This window comes from Panthera onca, chromosome X (assembly GCF_046562875.1).
Source record: "Panthera onca isolate mPanOnc1 chromosome X, mPanOnc1 haplotype 2, whole genome shotgun sequence".
Taxonomy (NCBI): Eukaryota; Metazoa; Chordata; class Mammalia; order Carnivora; family Felidae; genus Panthera; species Panthera onca.
Window position 1 is genome coordinate 94622155 of NC_138357.1, and position 27296 is coordinate 94649450.

The 27296-nt window shown below is 54.3% G+C and overlaps 1 long non-coding RNA gene and 1 other non-coding gene across 2 annotated transcripts; one reads left to right on the forward strand and one right to left on the reverse strand.

Moving 5' to 3' along the window:
• The first annotated feature begins 729 nt into the window (after nucleotides 1–729).
• LOC145714758 (U6 spliceosomal RNA) lies at nucleotides 730–831 on the forward strand. Its single transcript, XR_014136969.1, has one exon. It is a non-coding gene; the product is annotated as a U6 spliceosomal RNA (small nuclear RNA).
• A 16794-nt stretch (nucleotides 832–17625) lies between these two features.
• Nucleotides 17626–18684, reverse strand: LOC145714048 (uncharacterized). The gene is made up of 3 exons (XR_014136779.1): nucleotides 18410–18684; nucleotides 18147–18317; nucleotides 17626–17955 (listed from the first exon to the last, which is right to left on the reverse strand). It is a non-coding gene; the product is annotated as an uncharacterized LOC145714048 (long non-coding RNA).
• Between the last annotated feature and the right edge of the window lie 8612 nt (nucleotides 18685–27296).

A 27296-nucleotide genomic window follows, 5' to 3' on the forward strand; every position in this document is an offset into this window, starting at 1 on the left:
TCCCTCTCTCTCTGCCCCTCCCCCGCTTGAGCTCTGTCTCCATCTCTCTCAAAGGTAAATAAACATTAAAAAATTAAAAAAAAGAAATCCTAGTGTGCAAACTGTGGCCTCTATTTTTTTTTTCTTTTTAAGTAAGCTCTATGCCCAACGTGGGGCTTGAACTCATGACCCCGAGATCAAGAGTTGAGTGCTCTACCGACTAAGCCAGCCAGGCACCCCTAACCTGTGGCCTCTAAATACCATTTTCCGGGGCGCCTGGGTGGCTCAGTCGGTTGAGCGGCCGACTTCAGCTCAGGTCATGATCTTGCGGTCCGTGAGTTCGAGCCCCACGTCGGGCTCTGTGCTGACAGCTCAGAGCCTGGAGCCTGTTTCGGATTCTGTGTCTCCCTCTCTCTGACCCTCCCCTGTTCATGCTCTGTCTCTCCCTGTCTCAAAAATAAATAAAAACGTTAAAAAAAAAATTAAAAAAATAAATAAATAAAATAAAATAAATACCATTTTCCCCCGAAAAGAATCAGGACTTTTCCAGACCTGGGGTACAAGCTGAGTACCAGCTGGGTCTGGAACATCTTAAACTAGAAAGCGAGGAAACTTTCAAAGTTGATCATGGATTATGTGAAATAAAGCATCTCTCTTGTCAAGCAACTATTATTATAGCCTTTCTGTGCCACATAACCGACCCTAATCCTAACTGATATAGCAGTTTACCTTAAGAATGAGCAGCAGAATGCTTGCTTCGGCAGCCCATATACCAAAATTGGAGCAACGCAGAGATTAGTATGGTCCCTGCTCAAGGCTGGCATGCAGGTTCCTGAAGCCCTCCACTTTGTTCAAAAATTTTTTTTGGTGTTTATTTTTGAGAGAGAGAGAGACACACGCAGAATGTGAAGCAGGCTCCAGGCTCCGAGCTGTCAGCACGGAGCCCGATGTGGGGCTCGAACCCACGTGAACCGTGCGATCGTGACCCGAGCCGAGGTCGGACGCCCAACCGGCTGAGCCACCCGGGAGCCCCCCATTTTGTTTAAGAAGGCAGCTGCACCTGTAGCCCGCAGAATGCAACATATAGAGAAGTTGAATCACTATGTTGTACACCTGAAACAAATGTAACATTATTACATCACCCAGTGCTGAATGCATGGTACCTGCTGTAAGGATTCCTATTATTTGCACAAGTACCTGAAACTCAAAACTGTTCAACATTGACCTTGTGATAGTACTTCCTCAAGGGCTCCTCCTCCAGGGCTCCCCATCTGATAAGTGGCTGCATCACCTATCCCGGCTGTCCACACCATGAACCAGGGCGTGGTCCTCTCCCAGGATCAGTCCAACCAATGGCCAACTCTCCCTCCCTCCTAAACACCTCCACTTTTGTCTCTTCTGGCCACCCGTACAGCTCCCCTCCCTGACTCTCATTCAGTCCCTATCCACCCTGCTTCCTGAGAGTCCTTTGCGAAGGCCGATCCCCTCCGGTCCCTCCTGTTCTCGACTTTCTAGAACTTTCTATGGTTTTTACAGAGAAGTGGGCCCTAAGACTTGCATGGTTCAGCTCTTGCCTAGGTCTCCTCACTCATCTTGGTCCCCCTTCTCTCCTTTCACACATGCAGATCCCTCTGCCTGGAAACACTCCCTCCCCCCATCCCCCACTCTGGCGGCATTTGAAGGATCAGCTTGAGTTCACTTTTCCAAGGAAGCTGTATCCGATTCCTCTATCCCTTTTCAAAAACTCTTTGGCCCAGCACGTATTTTTTTTCTTTTTTTTTTTTTAAAGATTTTATTTTATTTATTATTTTTAAAAATTTTTTTTTTAATGTTTATTTATTTTTGAGACAGAGAGAGACAGAGCATGAACGGGGGAGGGTCAGAGAGAGAGGGAGACACAGAATCCGAAGCAGGCTCCAGGCTCTGAGCTGTCAGCACAGAGCCCGACGTGGGGCTCGAACTCACGGACCGTGAGATCGTGACCTGAGCCGAAGTCGGACGCTTAACCGACTGAGCCACCCAGGCGCCCCTAAAGATTTTATTTTTTAAGTAATCTCTACACCCAATGTGGGGCTTGAACTTACAACCACGAGGTCAAGAGTCACACACTCCACTGACTGAGCCAACCAGGCACACTCCATTACTTTTTTTTTTTTTAATGTTTATTTATTTATTTTGAGAGAGAGCAAGCGAGCAGGGGAGGGGCAGAGAAAGGGAGGGAGAGAATCCCAAGCAGGCTTTGCACTGTCGTTGCGGATCCCGATGTGGGGCTCAAACCCACAAACGATGACATCATGACCTGAGCCGAAATCAAGAGTCAGACGCTCAACCAACTGAGCCACTCAGGTGTCCCTCCCTCCATTTCTTTGTAAATAACAATCAGGCACACGATTACATGGAAACATATGTGGTTGTGCGTTTATTATCTGTCCACCCTGTCAGACCGGAAGCCCCGGGAAGGCAGCAAGGGCATGGTCTCTTTCGTGGTGTTTCTGTTGCCCCAGTAGCCCACAATCAACGTTCCTGTCAAACTGTTGTATTGAGATGTAACACACAAGAAAGTACACACGTCAGGGGCGCCTGGGGGGCTCAGTCGGTTGAGGTGCCCACTTCGGCTCAGGGCATGATCTCACTGCTCGTGGGTTCGAGCCCCGTGGCGGGCTCTGTGCTGGCAGCTCAGAGCCTGGAGCCTGCTTTGGATTCAGTCTCGGCCCCTCCCCCGCTCTTTCTCTCTCAAATATAAATAAACATTCAAAAAAAAATTTTTTTTAAAGTACACACATCACAAATGTACACATTGATGAGTACGTGGATTTTCACAAACTGAACATGCCCATGTAACCAACAGTCAGAGGAAACAGAACATAGAGAGCTAGCCGCCCCCGCCCCGCCCCCCCCCCCCCCCCCCAGAAGGCACCTTGTGCCCCCTTCCGGTTGCGTCCCCAGCAGGGACAACCCCTAGCTCGTTGACCGCCATGATAGATTAGCTGGTGCGGTTTTCTACTTTATGAAATGGAAGCAGGCTGTGTGTATTCTTCTGCGTTCGGCTTCTCTTGCTCGTCGTGTGATTTGTGAGATCTGCCCACGTGGTTCTGCGTGGTTGTAGCTTGTTCTGTCCCCGTGTTCTGTAGTGTTCCATTCTGTGGACAGTCCACAACTTATCGATCCATTGGCGTGGTGACAGTTGCCTTATGTTGGAGTCCCAACACAACCTCTTCTTGCTTTGGAGAACACTGTCAATGACTCTTTTGATCAACAACAACAACAACAAAAAAGGAAGAAACAGAAAGAAAGAAAAGAAGGAAGGATGGAAGGAAAGAAGGAAGGACGGAGAATTGTCTGAGTTCGGGCTGTTGTAACAGAACGCCATGCACTGGGGGGGCTTATAAACAGACATTTAATGCTCCCAGATCCGGCCGATCCTGTGTCTGGTGAGGACCCACTTCCTGGTTCTTGTCACTGTGTCCTTACAAAGTGGAAGGGACCAGGGCACTCAAGGAGGCCTCTTTTACGAGGCATTAATCCTTTACTAGAAGGTTCCACCCTCAGGACCTCATCACTGCCCCAAGACTCACCTCCCGATGCCAGCACCTTGGGGGTTAGGTTTTAGCATATGAATTTGGTGGGAGGGGTGTTGCCCGAAGGAAGGGGCAAGCATTCAGTCCATTGTGGAGGCAAAGAAGGTTAACCAAGGTTTAGTCATTGTTCCCGGTTACAATACAAATATTGCCTGTTGCTGTGAACAAGCCCTCTAAAGCCTGCCCTCAAAAGCAACAGTTCGTGGCTCAGTTGTGGGGGCCACTAATAAATACACAGAGAGAGAAGGCGCGAAAGAAGGAGCCTAATGGTCGGACAGAACAGTCTCAACTTAATCCGTTATTTGAAAAAGAGGTTCTTTCACATACATGGAGGTAACTGTGACGGCCCAAAAAAAAAAAAAAAAAAATACGTAGCTGGCTTCTAGGGAACAGAATAAAGGGGGGTGGGGGGAAGGCATGGGGAGCCGGGCTGGCTCCGTCGGAAGAGCGTGTGACTCTTGAGCTTGGGGTCGTGAGTTTGAGCCCCATGGCGGGTGTGGAGATTACTTACATAAATACTTACACTTGAAAATAAAAAAAAAAAAAGGAATAAAGGGGACATAATGTTGTGTGACTCTGGCGGCTAGGTCACAAGGCTCTGTGGCATATGGTTACTCTGTCTGTCGCTTCCATCCACCCATCGACCAGGCGTGTTGTGCGCTACCCTATGGAAAGGCCCGTGTGGTGAATGAGGGAGGCCTTTGGCCACCTCTAGTGAGGAACATATGTGCCTGCCAACGATGTGTGACATTCCAGCCCTTTTAGTCCTGCTGCCTGCCTCCCATCTAACACTGGCCGCCTAAAAGTTTGAGGTAGTTATAAAAAGTGTTTGGGGACCTTCTCTCTCTCTCTTTAATATTTATTTATTTTGAGAGAGAGAGAGAGAGGTCAGCGGAGGGGCAGAGAGAGAGGGAGACACAGAATCCCGAGGAGGTTCCGGACTGTCAGCGCAGAGCCCAACTCAGGGCTTGATCTCACAATCCACGAGCCCGAAACTGAGCTGAAATCAAGAGCCCGAGGCTTAACCGATTGGGTCATCCAGGTGCCCTGGGACCTTCTTAGGAAAACAGGGCATCATTTTGCATTTGGCCATATAGGATGTTTGGTTCATTGACTGGATGGATGCGTGGATGGGTAGATGGGTGAATGAATGAATCTGGGCTTAAGAAAGGAGAAACTGGGGGGTGGCTGGCTGGCTCGGTCGGTTGAGTGTCCAAATCTTCGCTTTGGCCCGGGTCATGTTCTCACCGATCGAGCCCCGAGTCGGGCTGTGCACTGACAGCATGGAGCCTGCTTGGGATTCTCTCTCTCCCCTTCTCTCTCTCTCTCTCGCTCTCTGCCTTCTCCGCTCCCCCTGCCCCCAACCCCCGCTTGTGCTCTCTCTCTCTCTCTCTCAAAATAAATAAATTAAAAAAAAAAAAAAAAGAAAAGATAGACTTTGGAAGAAGGATTTGAGACGGAACAGCCCGATGGCTCTTCTGAGGCCAATGAGGGCAATATCACAGTGGTCTCATCATAAGAAAAGAACCATTTTGTAACTGTCTATGGACAGAAGGAGGATGTTTATAAGTCAGAGGGACATTTTGGAGCAGAGGTTCTCCATTATGAACCCCCATGCCCTTCTGATAAAGCTTATGAACCCCTTCTCGGCCGAGTGTTTTATAACCGACACGGTAAAACAATACAATTACAAAGGAAACCAGGTATATTGAAAAATGTTATCAAAACGCCCAAACCGCACAAATTTGTGCTACAGTCAATGTGACCACAAATTCTTTGACACTTCCCTCCCGGAGAGAAGGAGTCTGTGTCCCCGCCCCACGTAACTGGGCTGACCTTAGTAAGAGATTTGCTTGAGCAACGGAACATGGCAGAAGGCACATCCTGGAACTTTTTCTTTTAGTTGAAGTGCAGCTGGCGTATAACATTCTGTTCCTTTCAGATGTACAACACAGTGATGTGATCTTCGTATATTGTGAAACGGTCACGATAATAAGTCTAGGTAACCTACGTCACCATAGACAGGTACAAAATTGTTCTTTTCTTGTGATGAGAGCTTTTAAGGTTTAGTCTCTTGGCAACTTTCAAATATGCAACATAGCATTCTAAACTACTCTGGCCCTGCTGTACATGACATCTCCATGACTTCTTTATTTCGTAAAGGGAAGTGTGTATCTGGTGACCCCCTTCACCCATTTGGCCCCGCTCAACATTCTGGAATTTTTTGCTTTATGTTTATTTATTTTTGAGAGGGAGGCGGAGCATGAGCGGGGGAGGGGCAGAGAGAGAGGGAGACACAGAATCCGAGGCAGGCTCCAGGCTCTGAGCCGTCAGCCCAGAGCCCGACGCGGGGCTCGAACTCACGGAATGTGAGATCGTGACCTGAGCTGAAGTCGGACGCTTAACCCATTGAGCCACCCAGGCGTCCCTCAACATTCTGGAAATTCTAACGCTGGGTCAGAAGGAGCCCGGCAGCTTCTTCCTTATTCTCTGTAGCACTCTTTATTTATTTATTTGTTTGTTTGTTTATTTAGAGAGACGGAGGGGCAGAGAGAGAGGCTGCCATGATGGAGGCACAGACAGACGCCCAAGGAGCCCCGATCATTTGGATCATCCCATCTGAGGCCTCCAGGACATTGCCTGGAATAGAGAGACAGAACAGCTCGCCATGCCTTGTCCAGACTACAGGTTCAAGAGGAAAAGAAATGATGGTTGCTGTTTGCAGCCATTAAATTTGGAGCCAGTTTGGGGCGCCTGGTGGCTCAGCTGGATGGGCGTCCAACTTCGGCTCAGGTCATGATCTTGCGTCGTGAGTTCACACCCCGCGTCGGGCTCTGTGCTGACAGCTCGGAGCCTGGAGCCTGCTTCGGATTCTGGGTCTCCTCCTCTCTCTGCCCCTCCCCTGCTCATGCACTGTCTCTCGATAATAAATAAATGTTAAAAAAAAAAATGTTACGGGGGGCGCCTGGGTGGCTCCGTCGGTAAAACGTCCGACTTCAGCTCAGGTCACGATCTCGCGGTCTGTGAGTTCGAGCCCCGCGTTGGGCTCTGGGCTGATGGCTCAGAGCCTGGTGCCTGCTTCCGATTCTGTGTCTCCCTCTCTCTCTGCCCCTCCCCCGTTCATGCTCTGTCTCTCTCTGTCTCAAAAATGAATAAAACGTTAAAAAAAAAATTAAAAAAAAATGTTACGTAGCAAAGATAACCAGACCACTAATTGATGTGCCTCTTTAATTAGGAATTAAATAACAAGATCTAGCAGCAGGCTAACAAATACCATAATTTTGAGTTAGCGATGAGTGTCATCAATATACTGAGGTCTTGGCACCAACTGTCATACGCTAAGAAAATATCGGTGATTTTGATTGGTGACCAAGTCGCCGGTGCACGGCCGAAGGAAAGGCTCCCTTTCATTTCAAGACTAATGAAAAGAAAAATAAAAAAGATGTCCCAGCCAAGTTCACAAATCCCCCAAATTCTAGCTGCAGAGCCCTAGTTTAGAGAGAAATCGGGGCATCCCTTTGATGGCTGATTCTGTCGTTCTTAAGGATTCAGTGAAGTTGCTTTTAGAGACAGCTGAACAGACTATATTTTTAAATGTGTTCCATTGGAAGCTTTAAAAATACCCCTTTTCATTCTTCTCCCTTCCTGATGTGCTATCTCGATTTTCTTCTACCGCAGCCCTTGCTGTCCCTTAGCGCTCTCCCCTCCTCTCCACCCCCAGAGCCCAGGGGGTCAGGCCCTGGAGCCCCTGGCCTGGACCACACGGAAGTTTCTTTCAGTCTTCAGTCATGCCTGTTGCTCTCCGCTCCCCCCCCCCCTCACTTCCCTGTTCCCCAGGAAGCTTCCTAGAACACAAATGCAATCCCATCCCTTCCAGATCCCAAGTCGACTGTGTGAACGAGGGGGAGACAAGTTTCCATGACAAAAACATGCCAGAAGCAGGCCCATCTCTCCTGGCCACTGTTACTTTGCCAGTGTCATACGATAAGCTCCCCGGTGCTCACGCTGGTCCCAGCCTCGCTGGGTTTGCTTTTTGTATATCCACCCTCTGCGAACGCCTTCTGCGTCCATCCCCAAGGCTGACACGGACTGACCTGGGAAGACGAGGCCGGCATCACCTTCTCCAGGAAGCTTCCCTGAAGCTCCCGCCCTGAGCTGAATTAACCACTTCTTCTATGGAAGGATGGAGTTTTTCTCTTACACATTCTATCAGAGGACAGCACACATACAGCAAAGTGCATGTATCATAAGTGTATCACTCAGTGGATTTTTAAAATCATTTTTAAAGCTTTATTTATTTTGAGAGAGAGAGAGAGAGAGAGTGCAAGCACTGGGGGGGGGGAGGGGCAGAGAGAGAGAATCCCAAGGAGGCTCCACACTGTCAGCGCAGAGGGTTGACTCAGGGCTCAACCTCACAAAGGGTGACATCATGACCTAAGGGGAAATCAAGAGGCAGACGCTTAACGGACGGAGTCACCCAGGCACCCCTATACTTTTGTATCGGTGTATTACATTGTTTTAAGTGTTTTTAATTTTGAGAGAGGGAGAGTGTGTGTGTGTGTGGGGGGGGGGAAATGGACAGAGAGAGAGAAAGAGAGAAATAGAGAGAGAAAGAGAGACAGAGGATCCAAAGCAGGCTCCACACTGACACCAGCAAGTTCGATGCGGGGATTTGAACCCACGAACTGCGAGATCATGACCTGAGCCGAAGTCCGATGCTTAACCGACTGAGCCACCCAAGTGCCCGCCCCTACATTTTTTTCTTTTTCTTTTCTTTCTTTTTTTAAGATTTACTCAAATCTTTTTTTTAAATTTTTTTTTAATGTTTATTTATTTTTGAGACAGAGAGAGACAGAGCATGAACGGGGGAGGGGCAGAGAGAGAGGGAGACACAGAATCGGAAGCAGGCTCCAGGCTCTGAGCCATCAGCCCAGAGCCCGACGTGGGGCTCGAACTCACGGACCGCGAGATCGTGACCTGAGCTTAAAGTCGGACGCTTAACCGACTGAGCCACCCAGGCGCCCCTGGATTTACTCAAATCTTTTGAGGACAAGTGTGAAATACACACGAATGCACGCACACACACGCGCGTGTGTGCACACACACAGATTCTCTTTTCCCATCTAAGCTCACGGAAAGGAGTGGGACACAGTAATTTGACTATGTGATGGTTTACCTACTCCTTTTGAGAAGGAGAAGTCTTAGCGACACTACCAAGTCCCTGTCCCTGGGACAGGAAGCACCCTGAGTCATTTAGGTCACCCTTCAAATGTTTTATCCTTTCAGTTGTTGAAAAATACCATGCACATAGAAAACAAGTTCTTTTATCTTTCAACAGCACTTTGGGGCATACCTATAGGAGATTCGCTCCTCTAGAACTTAGTCATCTTGTTTTTGCTTTTCACACTTTTGGTGGCTTCTTATAGGGTATGAATGTGTGTTTCGTCTCATTTTGACTCTGTCTCCAAGAATGGTTCCTCTCTGTAAGTTAAAATGGTAATGAATTCTTACAAAGATCTGACTTTCAACTGCAAAACTGCTTCGTCCGAATGCAGGACTGACTCATGTATTAGTTATCTATTGCTGCATAACAAACCACCCCACAATTTCGTGGCTTAACACAACAAACAGTTGTTATCTCAGACTTTCCGTGGGTCAGGAATGCAGGAGCAGCTTAGCCGAATGCTTGTGGCTCCGGGACTCTCACGAGGTTGCAGTCCAGATGGTGGCGGGGGCTGCAGTCATCTGAGGGTTCTGCCGGGGCTGAAGACCTTCTCCCGAGGTGGCTCATTCCCACGGCTGTTGGCAGGAGACCTCGGCACTTTGACACACGGCTCGGTCCATAGGGCTGCTCGAATGTGCCCAGGATGTGGCAGCTGGCTTCCCCCAGATAGCAACCAGGAAGCCACAATGCCTTGTATATCCTACTCAGGGATGTCACATACAGTCACTTCTGTCGCATTCTATCCGTCAGAAGTGAGTCACTGAGTACCGCCCACAACTATAGGAAGGAAAAATCGGGCTCCACCCTTTGAAGGGAGGAGTATCCAGGAATCTGGGGACATATTTAAAAACCACCACAGGTGGTAAATAAGTTAATTGAATCCAATCGAGCGTTGAGGCAACATGGGCGGTAACCATGTACTTCCCTCTCCTCCAATCAAATGACAGAGTGTTAGAACAGAAGCAGCGTGGGATTTACCTTGAACTTGGAACCCGAGGTTGAGAAAATAATTCCACCTGAAGGGTCCGTATGGCCTTGGAGGCTTCGGTTGTCCTAGTAACGATAAATAGGATTAACCGGGCTCGGTTGGGGTCTGTCTGGGGTGTAAGCAAATTCTCCCTGGAGCTTTGTAGGGCCCGTATCCTGCATCCCGGCCTCCGATTTCTAGCTGGCCACAAATATTATCTATATAGCATGAGGAACCGTCGACCAACGTCAAAGATTCCCAAGAAGGCAGAATCAGGACTCTCATACAAATGTAAAATGAAGTCGTGTCCAAGATCTTATGTAACTCATTAGTTAAATGAAGGAATGGGCGAGATATTCCAACCCATTTAAAGGCAAATTTCAAGAACAGAAACATGTATAGATAGGGAATATTGGAATACGTTTGCAAATGGCTGCAAACCAGGCTTTTGGGGTGGGGGTGGGGGTGGTCCCTTTCCTGGGTGGGAAGTTTCTGTGCTTATTTGTAGGCGAGAAGGCAAGTATTCACAGTGTTATTAAGTCTCCGCACCTTCTTCAGTTGTAAAATAGCCTAGTCGGAGACAAAGGGTCATATCCCAGTAGGTTTCGACAACCCCACCCACCTCCCTAGGCTCCATTCCAGTGAAAGAATAGCCAGTAATCTCTTGCTTCCTCCAAACCCTTAAATTTGTCTTTACATCGAGTAACCTCAACACCCTTGAGAGGCCCAAACAGGGTCCCCAGAGGGAGTTCTCTTAACCTTGGGAAGGTTGAGAATGAACAGGGGATAGATTAAATCAACCAAACGTACTGTAGTAATATTTGGGTGTTAAGTTCAGGAACAATCCGCGTGTGCCATTTACCTCGTAATGTTTGTGTAAACTTGGGAGTTAGTAAAGAATTCGCCTTATGATTCCAACTTGAAATTGTACAATAGACTTTAGGCCAGCAGTTTTCAGGTAAAGGGAATTCAGATTTGACTCGGAAAGCAGAGACAAAGCCACCCAGGCGCCCCATTATGGGTCAGTTTTAAAACACGACCCCAAGATTCTCTGACTCACCTCCCATTGAGAGATAAGAGGGAAGGGCCAACGACGTCCCCACCCCTGGAAGCTGGGTTGCTTGGCCAATAGGCTGTGGCAGGACTTAACACCGCTAGCTACCACGGTCAGGCCTTAAGTAACTGGCAGCTTCCATTTCCCCCTCTCTCTTGGGTGCTCGCTCTTGGGAACCAGCCACCATGCTGCGAGGAGGCCCAAGTGATCTTTGGAGAGGCCCACATAGAGAAGAAACAGCGCCAGGACCAACTGGCCAACCGTGGGCGTGAGCCATCTTGAGTGTCTGGGACAGCTCAACTGGAGTGGCGCAGAGGTGAGCTGTCTCAAGAGTCTTGAGCAAAAGAAATGATTATTATTGTTTGCACCACTAAGCTTTGAGGCGGCCTCGCATAGTCATAGATAACCCAAACACGATATAGAACTCACACATAGTAAAGTGTACAAATCCTAAGTGCGCAGCCCGATGAATTTTTACATTTGTATATGACCGTGGAGCCGTCAGTCAGGTTGGATATAGACTATTTGCACCTCCCCAGAAGGTTCCCGAGTCGTACAGCTTCTTGAAATACTACCCAGGCACCTGAACTATTAGCCTACAGCTCTGGGCAGCTCAGCATTTATTTATTTATTTTCTCAGAGACGTTTCCAAACTTCACTGGATTCGAAACATTCTCTCCAGCATCCATCGATGAAATAAAAACAGGCTGTGATGTGCGGGCCAGAAAGGAGCCAGGCAGAATGCAGTCTGTAACCTCTGGGAAGTAGGTCGGCAGGAAAATGAGCTGATCCGCTCTGAAACTCCCCATCAGCAGAGTCACCTCGTAAAATGCAGGCACATAGGGTGTTGTCTTAATACCTGTGGTCAGGCCTGCGAGGCCTGATTTGGTCCTTATGGGTCCTAACTGCCCAAAGCAACCGAGGCCGAAAAGGCTTTGGGGAATCTTTAAGCTGGGCCGGGGAGGAGGGGGGGGGAGACTCCCCCTCCAAAATCTGCCTCACCAACTGCTTTACTTCAAACTGTGGGCTGATTTCCATTAATCACACTTGGCCCTAATTACCCTGGAGCAGCCTTTCTTCCTCGGGCCGGGGCAGGAATTTTAAGGGGCTCCCGATAATGCGCGTCCCTGAGACCAAACAATAGCGGAGGCTCCAGGAAGAGACTGGGTGAGGAAGCACCCGTGCCCGCTCCCTTCTTTCCTGGAGATCCAGGTTCCCGGCCGGCTTGTGATCTCCCCAGGTAGGAAACCGAGTTCCTCCACTAAATAGATTTTCCTTTTGTTGTCACATTAATTTGCAACTCATTAATAGTGACAGAAGTGAGGTACTGCACCGATGCCATTTGCATATTCATGAGTGACTTATTATTAAACAAATAAGATTTTCCTATCTTCGCGAGCACCCAAAGTAAGGCTGAACAGTACATTACACCGGCCCCGATGCTTTATTCTCTCTTTAATATGTTAATAGATGCAGTTGATTTCTTTAAGTAAATACGCATCTATAAAACAACACGTACTTTATAAAAAAGAAATCATTTAAATAATAATCCATTAGCAAAGTTGGCAACAATTTAAGAGGAACAACCCATTAATACCAACGCGTGAGAATCAATTTGCGAATTTTAACTCGGTTGGGTGGTGGGCTGCGGACGACCGGGGAGGAGGACCTGTGAAAGTGTGCGCGCTTAAAAAAAAAATATTTTAATGAGTTTCCGGAGACAGGCACTCGAATCTTGCGCGTCTTTCGGGTGCCGGCTCCCAGTAAGGCGAAAACTGCCCGCGTCCCGATCCGGATCAGCGTTTTTCTGGCGTCCGCAGAGCACTGGAATTGTGAGCTGAAAGCAGGCCCGAGCGCCACGTCGACCCGGCGGCTTTCCCGGTGCCCAGCGGCCCCCGATTAGCACCGGGTTCAGCGGGTGGGGGCGGGGCAGGGCCTGGTCTCCCGGCGAGACTCCCCCACCGGGCTGGGACTGGTGGCCTCCCCTCCTATCCCCCGACCCCCCCCCTCCTCGAGCATGGCTTTCGTCACAGCCGGCTCTTTCCTGCCGGGGTCAGGGCGGGCTCCCCCCGCGGCGGCGCGGAGCGCGGGGCCAACCGCGCACCCTTATCTCGGCCGAGTCAGACACTCGCCGCGCGGAATCTGTTGACATTTACTATTGTTCGCAGGAGTCCGGAGCACGGGGCGGGGGCGGGATGGAGGCGAGGAGAGGGAGGGCGGCGAGTGTGGGGCCTGCAGTCGGCCCGAATGTGTGTTTGTGTGAGCTCGCGAAGGAAGGGGGTGGGGTGCGCGCCGTCTCCTCGGAAAAGAAAAGTGGCCCGCGGGCCCGGAAGCTTCCAAGCCGGCTGACCGGGCTACGCCGGGAATCGTGGCCGTGGTGGGCGCGCAGGAAGGAAGATGGGGCAGCCGGCGGTGGGGTCCGCGGATGGAGGGGGTCGGTTCCAGCCGCACGGCCCCCGGTGACCCGCAGGACACAAGTGCATTTGTGCCGAGCCGTGGCGGGGATTAAAGTGCCATACGGCCCGAGCGAGGGGGGCGAGGCGGGTGGAAAACAACTCCCCGCGCGCACAAAGCGCGCATTGTTCCAGCCACCTCCATTATGCCGCGCTGCAGCCAAGAGCCCGTTTCGCAACTGCCCGCCCGGCGCGCGCGCGCGGGCGCGCGCTCACACACACACACACACACACACACACACACACACACACACGAGACAGACATACAGACACACACACATACACACACACGAGATATACACACGACAGACAGACAGACAGACACACACACACACAACATACACACGAATTTGCCCGGGCCGAGGCTGGGGGTGGGTGCGCTCCGCTGGGACTGGGAGAAGCCGCTGGGGCCGGGGTGGGAGGGGGGGAGTGCTCGTCTACTCAGGGCTAGGCTTTTTAATGTCTTCTCTCCCTAATCTCTCCAACACTTTTCCTTTTCTCCGTCTCCTCGGGCCTGCCCCGAGCGCACCCCAGAGCGTCGAGCTCCACAGGAGAAGCGGCGACGGCGGGGGTGGGGATTGGGGAGGGGCGCTCTCAGCCGCTGTCACCCGCGGATCGCAGCCCCAGGCGCGCAGCGCTTGCCGGCTCTGCTGAGGACACGTGCTCGGGAGGAACGGGGGAAGCATCCCGCCTTCCAAGGAGAAGCTCCCGGAGCGCCCCCATCCCGGGCTCTCCAGGACTTCCCCGGACCCGGAGCGGGAGCTGCGGAATCCCGCGCTGCACTGCCGGGCCTGCCGGCTGGTGCTTGCCAACTAGGACAGCTCGGCCGTCCCTACCCTCGCCACGCCGGTGCCCGGGCCCTGTCCTCTGTCCTTTCTGGCTTTCACGGCGCCGATAGGCACCCCGAGAGGAATTTAAGGCTTGCCAGCCTCTTAGGACCCTACCCCGTTCTCCGCCGGGAGCGGAGCGGGGATGGGGGGGGGGAGTACGGAGAGACTAAGGCACCCCCTCCGCCTCCCGCCGCGCCCTCCCTGGTGGGCAGGTGGGGAGCGTAGGAGCCGGAGCGCGGCGAGCCAGCGCGGTCTGGTTTCCTTTACGTTTACAAGCTATAAATAAACTTCCCCTTGGGCGGATGCGCGTTGCGTCCAAGGGCGGCTTCCCGCCGAATCGGGCGGGTGGTTTACGATCCCGGCCGGGAGCTGGTGCTAGCGCGGCCTGAGCTCAGGGTGGGGCGCTGGCTCTGGGAGAGCTCAGAGGTCGGCCAGGAGTGGCCGAGTGACCCTCCATTTCCCGCGGGGCTGGGGCGCCTCTGCGGTGAGGCCCGAGGGTGGGGCTGGGTGATTTATGAGCCGTCACCCCACCCCGCCCCTCCCGTTTCACTTGTTTTCCTCGCCTTCTTCCCAAAGCCTCGCCTCCAACCTTGCCCAGGGACGATTTGGCCATTTCAGGCTGCTGGAGCGCCAGCACGGGCCCCAGCGGGGCGCGTGTCCGCAGGACGTGGGTGAGGCCCTCGGTGCTTTCACCCCCCGCGCCCCCGCTCGGGCTCGGGAGCCGGCGGGCTGAGCGCGACGAGGCTGGGCGGCCTTGGCCGGAGAGGCGGGGAGGAAGGGCCGGCCGCGCGACTCCGGAAACCGCGGGCCTGCGGGGTGGATCACTGACCCTCAAGGTCACCGGGCCTGGGGAAACCACCGGCCCCACGCCGCAGCAGAGGCCGCCGCCCCAGTCGGAACCCTATGGGGGGGGGGGCGGTGCGCAGCTCCGCACGGAAACCCAGAGGACAGAAGACGTGGCGCGGAGGCCGCCACGAGTCCCAAAACCGCTCTCCCTCAAAGGGACGCCGTTTCACTGGGCCTTGGCGCGCACACGGAGTCCCCAGCACATGTGTGTGGGGCGGCTAGTGTACGCGTATGGGCCTATGGGGACTGCTGAAGGAGTGGGGTGACTCTGGCAGCTGCTACGCTCGCTTCCGTTGAGACATGGGAGGCTGCGGAGGAGAGAGGCGGCCAGCCGAGTGGGCGAGGGCCCGGCTTGGGAATGAGGAGGGGGCGTCTTCCCTCCGAGAGGCTCCGTAGCGATCGCCCGCAGCGTCTCTTTCTCTCCCGTGTCTGCGTCTCGAGGGCAGCAGCCCCACAGCACCCCAGGCTCGCTCTTCTGCCCGGTGTTTGCTTAACCCTCAACCCCTCCGCGGCAGCTGCGGGTAGACGGATTCCTGGCGGCGCGAACGCCGGGGCTGGACCCCAACCTCGGGCCGTCGGGAGCGCCCCCTCCCCCGCCCCCCCCCCCCAATCTCCAGGTCGACGGTCCCAATGGGCCGTCGTCTCCACCACCTACATGGGCTTGGGGGCCTTCAGGGATTGACAGGAGGGGACCCTTGGCAAGGTCTCCATTGTTCCCCGGGAGCTGGGAAGCTGACTCACGCTCTGAGCACAGAGCGATGCCGAGTGTTTTCTCGGCAGCCTTTACCCGAGTGCTTTATTTAGACAGGCTTTATTTACAGTACACATGTTTTCGGCTCGTTATTCTGGAAGCAGGAATGGAAACTGGGCAGAGCAGGAGTTCTCCCCGTGAGCCTCACGTTTGGAAGGGGCTGAGGCTCAGCGCAGTCGAAGGATCCCTTTCTGGCTGGCTAGGTTCCCTGGTGAGATGCTTGGGAGGAAAACAGCAAACGGATGAGAGTAGAGGGCGCAGGGCGGCACACAGGGAGTCACCTACGCCCCCCCCCCCCCCCCCCCCAGTGCTGCTCTCCAAAACGCACAGCACGCCAGAGAGGTGAGACATCCACAGGCCCATTTCACAGACTTCGGGGAGGGTGAGGGCCAGCGGGTCATACAGACAGCACAAGCTTAGTGAGAAAAGCAAGTGTCTTTAACTTCATTTCCTGGGCTTCTTCCTTACTTACTGCTTTGGGCCTCCCAGGTAACCCAGACCTGGTGTCCCTGGATTCTGTGAAGGGCCTTGTCAAGGCTCCTGCGTGCAGGGTACAGGCCCGCCAGGCCGCTGGAAGGCCCGCGGTTGCCAGCCCGCAGTCAAGCCTGCTTTTTGGCAGTTGTTCAGTAAGTGGGGTGGTCCGGTTAGGGACTGCAGGAAATTGTCTGAGCTAGATTAAATATTTTACGAAACCTTCGGGGGGCCCACGGTTGACTTGAAGCTGGCAATGTTAAACCAAACAAAAGTGAATGAGTTCTCTCTCCTGACTTTTTAGGTACAGTTCAGAGAAAACTGGGGGTAGTGCCCCTTGGAGGAAGCAAGTTTAATGGCGTTTCCTCTCATTTTTCTCCACATCGGGATGTTGTAGTCTTCCTGCGGCTTTGCAGAACTCAGTAGCCTCCCTGGGGTTGCGGTGGAAGAAAGGCCTCTCTTGGGGTCTCTCTTTGGGGAGCCGCCGCTGACCTGATACCCGTGGCCTCTGAATTCTCAGTCCTGGCCGGTTTGCTTGCTTCTGACTCCTGCTTGGAGCGAAGCACAGCCTGACGGGAGGTGGTGGGGCCCCAGGACCTGCGCCGGACACAGTGCGGACACTGCGGCCATTTCTCCCCACCTTCCCCTAGGGCAACCCCTGGGGAGGGAAAGGCCTCCCCTTCAGGAGTCAAGGCCCAACAGCCTTTGCCTGGGTTTCTCTCCCTCTCTTCTGTCTCAGGCTGCAAATCCTGAACTGCTTTTGGGGTCTGTCTGCCGTGTTGTGTTTCCCTTCCTGAATCTCACATCCCTTGGTCCGTGCCCCCCACTGGCTTGGGCTGCGGGGCTGGGGGGGGGGGACTGCTCCCCTGCATGGATACCCACCCCATCTCCATACCCAGGCTGCAGCGTAGGAGCTCTGTGGCCAGAAGTGCGCCACGGCCATGCTGGAGGAGATGGCTTGACCTTTGCAGGAAGGGAAGAGAAGGCCGATTCACAGCTTGCCGCACACGCTGCAGGGAGACCCAGGGCTGCACTGGGAGCCGCAGGCAAGCGCCGCCACAGCCCCAACAGCTCTGACAGGAGCCTGTAAGAGGAAACCAGCTCCGGGAGGCAGAGCTTCTGTGCTGCGGGGTGTGTGTGCCCGGGCGAGGTGCTCAGGCCTGCTTGGGCGAGTGGAGCTGTCTGGGGATGAGGGCTGTGGCTGCTGCCAGTGGAGCAGAGTCAGGGTTGTGGGGGGGGGGGGGGGGGCTCACAGAAGCTGGGGGCCAAGGTTGGGATTGCCGTGGAGCATGGGGCCTCTGGAGAAGACAATGGCTAAAGGAAGCTGCTCTGGAGGCCCAGCCACCTGGAGACTGGCTCATCAGACGAGAAGGGGGGAAGGCTCCAAGCAGCCTGGGAAAGGTACAATTGCCAAAGAGTGGAGAGCCCGGAGCCCGGTTGGGTCCGTAAACTTTAGTATTTGGGGTGGCGTCTTTGATGCCACACGTTCCCAGGGGAAAAGAATCCCTTATAATTTATAAGTCCCCAAAGACCCCAGGCACAATGATCTCAGAGCCAGCATGCCCGTCCAGGCGCACCCCAGGGGTGTGTGTCTTGGGAAGGGGTCCACGCTGGACCTTTCCTAGGCTCTGAGGGAGGGGTGGGCAATGATGGGGGTGTTTCCCACCATACGCTGAGGCTGCTGCCTTTGGGGGTGAGGTGGGAAGGTGCCTCCTTTCGCTCCGCTGCTGAAAACCATTGTTTGAGTCTGCACCCAGCGCTTCTCCAGCCCGGCTAATTCTCCACGTGTCCAATTTTCGTGTCTGAAAAAAAGCAGCAGCACAGAAACAAAACCATATGACAGGACTGGGCTGCAAACCTTGAAGAATCAAGAGGGTGGGGGAGGTGGCGGCTGGAAAGGGGGAGGGGAAATTATGTGTGTGTGCGGGGCGGGGTGGGGGGGAGGCGACGGCGCACAACTCTTAAGTTTCGACGATTTCCTACCCGATCTCACCTCCCGGCGTTCTCATCTGATGCAGTTCCAACTCAAACGATTCCGCAGCCCCAGCGCTCGCGGGAGTGTGGGATTACAGTTGGGAGGCGAGGCGCTCGGGGACAGGCGACGCGCAGAGCTGGGGGGTGCGGAAGCACAGGCCCGCGGCGGCCAGACGGCTCCGTTCCCCTCCTGGTCCAGAGCGCGGAGGTCGGTCACCGCACACGCTCTGCTAGCTGGGGGTTGGGGGGGGGGGTGAGGGGGACAGGGCTTCTCCCTCCTACCTCTCCGGGGCGCGTGGTGCCTCCTCCCCTTCCTGAGATCCATTTCCTTAAAAACTAGCCTAAGGGCCAAACCTTTAGCTACGGGTTCCGACTTTCCCCACCCCCTGTGCCCTCTCAGCATTTTCCGAACCTGCGAGGGCGCTTTAGGCCCGGCCTCTCTCCCTCCCCCCGCTTCCGCCTGTGCACGAGCCCGTGGCGGTCACTTCTGCGACTCTTGGGAGGCCGACGGCCCGGAGCTTTGTTCTCCCAGGGCTTCCCCCTCTCCCTTAAGTCATCCTTTCCTCCACACTTTATCTGCCCGCCTACCCACCCCCCCCCAGGTCCGAGGACATAAACAACCCTAGTTCATAATCTCATTAGCATAGGCCTGGGTCCGGGTGACGGCGAGGCTCCCCGCGCGCCCCAGCGCAGCGCTCCATTTCGCCGCGAGCCGGAGTTTCCACCGGGCGTGCGCCCTGGGCGGGGGGCGGGGATGGTGCGGGGGCCGGTGTTGGCTCTGGGGCAGGATTGGGGCCGGCCGGGAAGAGGAGGCCGCCCGGGGCAGCCGGAGCCGCGGGAGGAAGGCCCCTCCCAGCGCCCAGTTGCCGTGGTCCCCGGAGCAGATGGCAACTTTGTCTCCTGGTGTGCGCGCAGCGACTTTCAACACATTCAAAAGGCTGCGCTCAGCCTGTCGGGGAAGCCTCGCTGACATTCAGAACCGATTAAAGACCCGAGACGGTGCCAGGCGCAGTGGAGAGTTATGAATTAATCATGGGGGTTACCGATATCTGAGGCTCCCCAGGGCAGCCCCTCTATTATTAAGCAGCCCCCACTGCCCACTCTTAACCCCCCCGCCACAAAGGGGTAGGCTCGGCGTCTTTTGCACTGCCCAATTAACAACCACCGGGTAATGTGAAAAGTGTTTGCCCTGCCACCCTCGGTGCAGGCTCAGGTCGCGCCGCTGGGCCTGCCAGACGCGCGTCGGGCAGAAAGCTCAGCCTCTGGGACAGGCCTCCGGTGAGCGCCGGGCTCCGGCCCGGGGGGTGGGGTGGGGTGAGGCGCGTTCTCAGGCTCCGTGCCCCAGGCTCGGCTCCCTTCACCTTCGCAGGGGAGGAGGGGAAGGCCCGGGCTTGTGGGCGACGCCGGCCCCCACCCCCCACCGCGAGCTACGTGTCCTGGGTCCCCCAGCGCGGTGGCAGATTTGCGGTTTCGCGTGGAGGCTCTGGTGAGGTTCCAGGCATGCAAAAACGAGGTTCGTGTGTGCTGTGAAAAGCCGCACAGTCCCTGGGCCTTCTAGCAGGCTCGCTGGCTGGAATCCTCGTGCTCCAGGCAGCCCAGAGCCACCCTAAGTGTCCGGCACCCCTGGGAGCCCAAGCATACATTTGCCACCGAACCCCCTGTCTGCATATTGTTAAATCACGTACACCCTTCTAATCTTCCCTATTTATTTCCCGGGCCTGCCTGGCCACAGATTTCTGCAAGACAGAGCAGTCTTCGGGTTCCTCCTGCTTCCAGAGGGGCCATAAAAAACAGATGGTCTCATTAGGAACAATTTATGCATATATATTTCGAAGAGTTCAGCAGAGCCGAGGTAGGTTTGCAGCCCCTGCGTCAGGCAGGAGCAAAATATCACCACTTGCAAATGTTTCCAGTTTGCAAAATAATGGCCTATCCAAAGTAGCTAAGCAACGAATTACTCAAACACTAGAAGGTTAGATGCCAATATTATCACATTCCTCGTGTTCCTTAAACCGTCCTCCTCCGCGGTCATTGGATTTTGGAGGGAGGTTCGCGGGCCTCGCACCCCTACGCCCGCGGCTTCCTTTCAACGACTATTTCCAATCTCCAAGTCAAATCACTTATTAATTATAGAGGCAACTCGAGCAAACCCAATTACCCGTAGGCAGCCCTTCCCAGATGGGAAGTCTGTCTCGCGGCTCCCACGGTGGCCCAATTTCTGGGGAGCCTTTTTTTTTTTTTTTCCCTCGTCCGATTTCTTTTTGCCAGTGGACTGCCAGCGGCCCTGAATGTTTCCTCTCCCTGATTCCTCTTCCTGGAGGCAACTCCATTTTCTTACCCAGTTCCCTTTCCTTCCCCTTAGGAGACATCCCCGCCCCTTAGCAGGCGCTGCCTTCAGGCTAAATTTACCGCCGCGCCAGGTTTAAGCCTTAGGCGTTGCAGACAGAGCCCTATTCATTTGCAAAGGCGGAAGGCTGAGTGTTTCGCTCCCTTGGCTGCCCCTCGACTCCTCTGTCCTCCCTTCAGGCCTAGCCGGTGGCTTGGGCTCACCTCGACTCCGGAGCTGCGCCCTTGGACTCCGCAGGGGTCCACTCTTGGTCGGAAGAAGGCCACCTCACGTTTAGTGCCGCCACAGTTCTGGCCATATGGTAATAATCATGCTAACCAGCAGGATTTTGTACCAAGTCATTTCCACACACATCTATCTTCTTTAAACCCCACAGCCCCGCATTTATATGGGCACGATGTCTCCCATTCTGCAGATAAGGAAAGTGAGGTTAAGAAATTTGCCCCAAATCACAGTTGGGTGGAAATGAAGCTCTTAATCCAAAACCTGAGTTTTCACTCACAGCTTCAAAGACACCTTCTGTAATAGTAAAAAACCACGGCAGGAAGGAGGGGGGCGGTTTGTTTGTGGCAGTGGACGTCTGGTAGCGCAAAGGCCTCGGAGGGTTTCAGACAAGTGGTCTAGGCATCCACTTGGCATTTGGAAAGCACACCGGCTGGACGCAGGAGAGACCTGGAAAACGGAGGCGTGTTTGGGATATGGGGCGCTGGGGTGGCTGCACTGGCTGGGGACAGGATTGCGGGGCAAAGCGGGGCTGCAGGGGTCTTGCAGAGCTTGGAGAAGGCTCCTGTCGCCCCTTCGGGACCGCAACAGCCGCTTCCGAGGCTGTGGCGCTCGTGGGACGTGTTGCGGGGCGTGGAGGGCTCGCCCGGGCGACCTGGGGGGCGCGCAGCGCGACAGCAACCCGGGGAGGTCCCCAGAGGCGGCTGGCCTCGGCGGGGCTTCCCGGGCGCGCTCGCTAAGATGGAGCCAGCAGTTCCGCGGAGGAGGGGAGGGGAGGAGAGAGGAGAGGAGGGGGGAGAAGGATGCGCGGGCGAGCTGGTAACCGTCTGCAGCGAGGAGTGTAATTGCCCCAGTGACCGCGGGCGGCGAGGGCGGGGCGCGCGCCCTGCCTCCTCCCTCCCACTCCGCCGCGGCGCGGAGCTGGCTTTTGGCTGGGAAGGCACGGAGCACCTCGAGGGCCTGGCCGGCTCTGCGCAGGGCGAGGCCGTTCCTAGCCCTCGCCGCCAGGACAGCCGGCCTCGGTGCTCCCGCCTGGGGCCTCGCCCCAGCGCGAAGGCTGCTTCCTTTGGCCCCCAGGCCCTTCCCGGCACCAGCCTCCCTCCGCCTTGTGGTGCGCCTTGGCCGGGGCCTGGGGCTGTCAGCTGCGCCCTGGTGACGTCGTTCTCTGGAGAGCGGCGGCCAGCCCTCCACCCCCCCGCTTCGGGTCGCCCTGGGCCACCCCAGCCGGACGAGGCCGAGCTGGGCTGCGCGGCACTCGGCCGCCGGTCCCCGGGTCGGAAGGGAGACGGGACTTCGGGCAGTCCCTGCGCCCCCCCGGATCTCCCCGCACCGTCGGCGGGCGCGCCTTGCCCTTTAGTGGGTTCCTGGCCCCGCGCCGAGCAGAGGGGCCGCGTCGGAGGTGGGAAGGGGGCCCGGGCCGGCCAGGGATTCCGGAGTTTGTAACCCGTGTAGTTTCTGGCTTTCACGGCTCGTTTGAAATCCTCCCACAGGAAGATGTCTGCCAAGGAGGCCTGCGCCGCTCGGAGCCCCGCGCGGCCACCCGGGTGTGCGAGTGTGAGTGTGTGCGTGTGCGTGTGTGTGAGCGCGCGCGCGCGCGCGCGCTCGAGACCCGGGAGTGAAGGGAGGGAGCCGGCCCCGGCACTTTCTCGGCCGCAGAGTTTCGAGCGCGGCCTGTAATGCGGGGCCTGGCACCCAGGGCTCGCCCGCGCCCCAGCTTCGGCCTCGTGGGTGCCCCGGCGGCCTTCTCGCGCCTTCCTCCCTGCCCCCGCGGCAGGAACTGTTAACCCAGGCAGGTGACTGCGCCCCGGCGCCCGTCGTGCGTTGGTCTTTATACCTCGTGAGTTCAACACTAATGAGTTATGGGTTGGCCCACGAAAACATAATGTGTAAATTAGGAATTTAATGATGTGTAAGATTAAAAGCTGCGCAGGGTTGCATTTATTTAAGGCTGCCATCTTGTGTTCGCAGAGAAATTACTCGAACGACATTGACCCCCCTTGCCCGCAGGACTGGAGATGGCACGGGCGCGGTGGGTGGGTTCTGGGGGCTCCAGGCGGTGCCCCCGCGGCTCTGGCACGGTGGAAGGGAGGCCTCAGCGCAGCGTGGTCTGGGGAGGCCTAGACCGAGGGCTGGCTTTGGGTGGGCCCTTTCCCAGGAAGACTGAAGAGGGGTTGACGAAACCACGGGCCCCCGCCCCCCTCCGCCACCCCTTTCCCGGGTCTGGAATTGGCAGGGTCCACGGGGTTTGCCAATTTCTGGATAACTTCCAGCTCCTTCCCATCCTGGTGCTTTCCGGCGTTTGTCGGGGTTGCCTCCGGATTTCAAAAGCACCTATGGACATGTCTGGGGGAACCCTGGCTGCTTCAGGAGATAGGTTTTATGTCAATGAAGGGCAGACCCAACACTCGAAGCTTGGACAAATGAAGAAAAATGGATTAAAAAAAAAATAGGCAAACCCTGTAGACCCTGCCAATTCCAGACCGGGGAAAGGGGTGGCGGAGGGGGGGCGGGGGCACGTGAACCATCCCCTGCTTTTATGCTGTGACACTGGGGCGGCCTGGTCTGTGACAGTGTGCCTGGGCACAGGCCAGCAGCCACGTCCGTCCTGCCGGTCCCCGCTTAGGTCTGCAGAACTAGGGAGATTCTTTTGGTTCTGCTGCCGTGGTGACTGGCAGGTGGGATGCCTCTCGTGAGCACCTTCCCCCCACCAGGAAAGGGGATGAGTAAAAGCAGCCGGAGAAAGAACTTTTATTTAAGGAATGAAGGCCTACCTTGGTCAATTCTAGAGTCCCAGGGCCCCTTGGGACATAGGCCTCCGGTGTGTGTTTTCTAGACCTTGAAAGAGTTAATGGGAGAAATGTTCATGGTTTGTCTGTTTGCTCAGGCCCCACACTTATCTGACCAATCGCTGGGAGGGTATAACTTTAGAAGTTTCGTTCTCTATCCCACTTGGCTCAGAGTTCCAGAAAACCCTTGTTTAAGTAATCACGATAATCCGTTCAGATTCCTTAAGGCCTGAAGCCATTTGGTGTTCCCACTTGGGTCCTGTAAGAAAAGACGAGGAGAGAAAAAGGCAGCGTATAATAAAGAGCGTTGTAACACAGCCCCTCTGAAAAACTTTCCTCCCTGACGTGGCTGTGGTGTCCAGGTAAACTTCCTAAGTGCGTCTCCGAGCGTCTGAGAAATGGTCCTGTCGGGCCTGGATGTTGGCAGGGAAGGGAAAGATCAAAGGGGGGCCGGGTGCAGGGGCCATATTTTCCCTTTTGGTGAAAACGTGAAGGGGATACTTGACCTCCTTGGGGAGCCGGGGGAAACATACCTCATTGCGGGGAGCCAGTCAGGGTGGCAGGCCTTTGAGGCACTACCGATAGGACACCTGGCTGTTGGTATCAGAAAGAAGGTGTGTGGGGGCACCTGGCTGGCTCAGTCGGTAGAGAATGGGACTCTCCATCTCGGGGTCGTGAGTTCGAGCTCCCTGTCGGGCTCAGAGCTTGCTAAAAAGAAAAAAAAGAAGAAGAAAGGTGCTGTGTGGTTTCTTGCAGCCCCTTCAGCCAACTTTTTCCATTGCTGTCTCTAATGTGATGTCTTAAAGGGGTCCCTCAGCCCTGGACCTGCCCTCTGAAGCCCAAGTCAGCCTGTCATGGAAAAGCGCCCTGCCACCCCCTCCCTCTTTAGCCACACTGTCCCTGATCTGGGCCTGAGGGCCTCAGACATCCGGGCCCTTTATGCAACCCAGCCTCCGTCATTCCCCAGAGGATTCTTTCCCCCTAAAGAAATTCTTCGCTGAGCTATCACAGTAGGCTGGCCAGACCTGTCCCCATTTCTGGTGACATTCTCCAGGGTTTTGCTTAGTCGTTTATACACCATTCCCAGAGAAGCTGCAGGCGGAAGTGAAAGAATGCTTGGTTGACTTTTTGTAAGTCTTTTCTAGTCTGTTCTGCGGCTGATCTAGCCCTACACGCTTAGGCAAGCCTCTTCCCTCTCCGCGCCCGGGTGTGGGGAGAGATGATTTCAAAGGGCCTTTTCAGTTCAGTCTTTCTGACAATTTCTTTGACAAGGCTGGAAGTAGCTAGGGTTCTAATCCTCAGGTCTGGATACAAGGAAAAGGCAGTTTTTTGTTTGATTGGGAGGTTTTGGTGTTTCTGGCTTCTTTGCCTGTCCAACGTCCGGTCCCCCTTCTAGATCCAGAACCCACACTGTGTTTGGAGAAACCATTCCTCTCTGACTCTCAGTCCAGGTGCTTGGTGGGAGGGGTCTGACTCCATCTCCTGGCTGCAGCAGTGGGATGCACGGAGCATTTGAACCTGTCCCCTCATCCCACTCTGGCCACACTGATTGGTTCAGAGGTTGGTCTGTGACCCGAGTGTGTCCCAGAGAGACCGTTGCAGAACTTGCTGTTTCTCGCAGAGAAGAGAATCACGCTTTGTCAGAACCTTCATTGTTTGAGCCCCTGGATCCCACTGAACCTGAAGCCAGCCCTGCCCCAGGATATTTCAGTTATGTGTGCCAATAAATCCCTTTCCTTTGCTGAAATCACTTTGACCTGGGTTTTCTGTCCTTTGATTTCCCTGCCTCCCTAGGGAACGGAGAGGTCACTACCCCCAGGCAGGTTCCCAGAAGTTAGATCTAGGTGGTATAGAGCCAGAATGGGAACCCTGATCTCTCCTGCCACACTGCTTGGCCCAACGAGCTTTGTCATCATTTTTGTTTCCTTTCTGTGGCCTCTTTGCATGTTTCCAAGGACCCGTCCGGCAAGTCAACCTAGAACGCTGGGGCATCTCCATCCTGGTTGGTGCCAGGGGAGAATGTTGGCTTTCATTTCTGGCAGAGACTGTTCAGGATTTCACCCCTCCTAAGCTGACCTCCCAAGATCAACTTCCTTTCGTTTGGTTTTCCGTTTTGTTTTCTTGCCCTCGTTCCAAGGACATTTTCTTGACTCCCATCCATTCCTTTAATCTGATCTTCTATATTCCACTTTCAAGACACTTCCCAGGCCTGAGTCTGGAGACCAAGTGCCTTGTAATTAATAGTTTGTTGTGGCGTAAATGACCCGCCTGCTTCCCCTCGCCCACCAGACCTCGGCACTTTGTCTCCCTTCTTTCGAGCAGCTTCTAGGGCCTCGAGTCTTTCAGGAAGCCTTATCAATATCTGAGAAAGAGGTGGCCATCTTCCCTGGCTCTGGCCCAGATAAAGTAGTGTGGCCCCTCACCCCCGCCTACCCCAGCGCGGCCAGCCCTGTCACAGCGTAAAATACCGAGAGCCCTGGACCAGGAGATAAGAGACCCGGTATCAGGCAAATATTCCAGTTAGTCTCACACACACCCGTTCCGACTCCCTTCTGCTTTCTCACGCTCTACCACAGAGGTGAGATAGTGAAATTCTCAAATTGCTAGGTTACTTTAGAGAGGCTGGTGGCCATGTGACTCAGTTCTGGCCAACGAGAGGCAAGCAGAAATCTCCGGGAAGGGTTTCCCTTCCTAAACAGATAAACATTTTCTGGAAGAGAGAACACCTTTAATCCTTGTCTTTTTTTTTTTTTCGCCTGCCTGGAATACAGATACTGTGCCTGGAGGTGCAGCAGCCATCTTGGGACCATGAGGATGAACCCCACAAGCAGTGGACAGCAGAGTAGGAGGATAGAGGGGTCTGTGATAACCTAAGTAGATGCATGAGCCCTGGATTCTGTATGTTTCTCTGGATTTTTCCTACAAGAGAAAAAGAAACTCTTTACTCAAGCCACTGTTAGTAGGATTTCTTCCTTCTTCTTCTTCTTTCTTTCTTTCTTTCTTTCTTTCTTTCTTTCTTTCAAGCAGGCTCCATGCCCAATGTGGGGCTTGAACTCATGACCCTGGGATTAAGAGTTGCATGTTCTACACCCCGGCTGTGTTCCTAGCTCTGCCCTAACTCATTGTGTGGTCCTGAGCAAGTGACTTCACTTCTCTGGCCCTCAGGTTCCTCATTTGTAGAGTGAATATTTGTGAGTACATGCTTTAGAAGATTCTGTAGAGCTACCTTATTCTGATTTTATAAATGCAGCTTTGCATCTTTTTTCCGTTGTCCCTGCCTGCGTTTGGGCCTTATCATCTAAGGCTGCCGCCCAGGCTCCTGACCTCCAGGTCTGCTCTACCTTCTACATTTCACACACCTCCCTCTGATTAACTCCAAATATAGGAAGTCTGCTTTGTTATGCTTGAAAATTGCTAATGGTTCTTCTTACCCACAAAATAGAATCCTGAATCTTTTTTTCTTTATTCCCTACAAATGTCAAGGGGTGAATATACGGCTGTGATAAGCAAGATCCTACGTAATTGGCTCTAAAACGGAGAAGTGATCCGCTGAGTGGGAACGATTCTAGAAGAGGCGTAAAACCCGGTGATGACTTAATCCATGACAAACCAAATAACCAAATAGCAGATATAGGAATGATTATTTAATAAACGCCGTGCGCACAATTTATTGGTACGGAGGCCTGACTTGGATTTGTATCTTACGCCAGGCCCTGTCTGTGCACCCCACCTCCCGCCAAATTCTGGATGCATTCGCGTTAACTATAAAAACAAAGCAAAAATATACCAACGGTAGCAAGCACAGAATCAGAAG